This window comes from Rutilus rutilus (genome assembly GCF_951802725.1).
Source record: "Rutilus rutilus genome assembly, chromosome: 22".
In the NCBI taxonomy this organism is placed as follows: domain Eukaryota; kingdom Metazoa; phylum Chordata; class Actinopteri; order Cypriniformes; family Leuciscidae; genus Rutilus; species Rutilus rutilus.
Genome location: NC_140227.1, coordinates 295,001 through 297,500, shown reverse-complemented (window position 1 = coordinate 297,500; position 2,500 = coordinate 295,001).

The following is a 2,500-nucleotide window of genomic DNA, read 5'->3' as shown; positions in this document are numbered from 1 at the left end:
TTTCATAGATCTTATGATTATGAATGCTGCAGACACAATTACTGCATTATTAACTTGTTTTCATAACCAGTTTAATGCTATTAAAGCTACAAGCTCAACGATGGATCTGTGTTTAGTTTACTGTGGAATAAAACTGCTCTCATGTCTGTAAATAACATTACAGTTTTTTTCAATCGCTAACAAGCGCTTACCCATACTTCAGATACTTTTTCTAAACTCTTAACACAGACTCACACCTACAAAACACAATTGGCCAAATGGTTAATTGTCTTCTCAAAAACACATTTAGTTAAATATATACTAACTCTTCATTTCAAAACAGAACACATGTTTCTCTGCACACACTAACTTTACCAAAACACTGGAAATCTGACTCAAAATGAAATTATTCTGTCAAAGAATAACACTTGTTTTCACTTCACAAGGTACATGCACTCAATCAAAGTACACCAGGTTTCAAAATACTGGCTATTGTTGACATTACTAAAACTGCATAGACTTTTATGTTTCAGTTTTACAGGTATTTGCATGCAAAACATGCAATCCACCGTTTTACACTAAATTTCTTGGTTGGGAACTGTCCACATGTACAGTACTGTTCACATTCATAAGCATTCCAGTAAAAAGCAAATCAGTTTTTATTCCTTTACTGTTTACTACAGGAGGTACAGTAGAAACACAGTTTGATAGAACAGAAAAAGTTTTACAGTATTGCTTACAGTGAACAAAATATCCATGAAACACACAAGATCATTCTGAACAAAAAAACACACCCACAAAATTACTGTATCTAATCTCTGCGATCTTTAGGGTTAGGCCACATGTTTTCATCAAGATCACATCTGATATCATCCAAGGCGATGCACCTGGGATAAAACTGGTTGGTATGTCGGATCCACCGTTGGAGCCAGCATCCATGGCTTCAAGGAGGGACATCTGCTCATGTGGCTGATGGTCATAAACCTTCCACCTTCACATTACATTTTGTCCAGGTTGACGCCTTTTGGCCAGATTGAATCCTGCCTCATCTATATGTATATGAATTCATGAGGGGCCTGACTGGCCTCCAATTCCATAACTCTCAAAACAAAGTTTATGTAAATCATGTCATTACTGTATACTATACTGTAACCTATTACTGTGTAGGTTACCTACTTGCAAAGTGCAAAGCTTATAGAACTGGACATTGAATTGAATATAGTGGTGTCAACAATAATCGATTCGGCGATGCATCGCAATGCGGGGCATGCACGATTCAGCATCGATGCGGCAAAGTGCCATAATCGATTATGTCACTGTTTTAGGGGTGTAACAGTAGGCCTACGCGTATTCGTACTAAGCCGTTCGGTACAAGGCACGCATTTTCAAACCGAACGGTCATTTCAAATGTAAGCGCGTCGCGAGCGCGCTCATAATGTAGACGCTGGTGTGACCACAACATCAAATGGCAAACGCAATGTAAGCGGAACGAAACTGAGCTACTCGTGACGGACTGTTTATCAGTTTGGACCAACCGAGCCGATCTTATACTACACAACGCTAAGAGATCCAGTAAAGAAAGCATTTAAACTCGCCGAAGTACTCGAAGTAATAACATCGCTGCGAGATCTAGTGAGAAACATTCACATTTCTCCGTTATTAACGGATCAAACAGCGCTGACGTGGAAACCAGGAAGAAACATTGTGACATGAATGAACTATCCAGTGTCCACAGATCTGCAATATTCACCATGGATTTACTGTAGTAACACTAACTGCAACTTTGGAAGTTTGGCAGGAATAGTAGGCTATAATGCTTTCAAGTAACGTTATGTCGGATTTATTTCGACATTATGAATAACATTGCTGCCCTCAAATGTTAATCTGAACTAAAATAAACATTTGTTTATAAGCACAAAATATTACATTTAATTTTGTCCAAGGAGCTGTTTTGTTTTATATGCTCCTAAAAAGAGTCAATTATAGCTCCATCATTGCTCAAAGAAAAAAAAAAATGTCATACTTTATGATGTTAGTTCTAATAAAAAAAAGAATAAAAAAAAAATCAAGGAAATTTCTCTGGCATTTCTTTCTTTTTGCTGTATCGAAAACGTACCGAACCGTGACACAAGTGTATCGTATTGAACCGAACCATGAATTTTGTGAACCATTACACCCTACACTGTTTATTTTCTGGCCTTGAGTTGGACAATAAAGTTGAAATTTAATTTCAAATGGTTCTCAAGCAGAGAGAAGAGAAACATTTCTCATTCAAAGCACTGAAAGCAGTGATTTATGCTTTCTTTTTCAGGTTTGAAAATGCCATATCCAATACCCTGTACCATTCAATTTTATTTTATTTAATGACATTTATGTCAAAGATACAGGAGAGTGATAATACACACAAAGCAGCCAATGAAATCTGTTGTTCAATATCTGACTGCTTGAATTGCCTCATGACTGATGAAAATTTTGCCTTGTTGTGTGCAGTAGAATTTTGATGCATCGCAATGCATCGTAG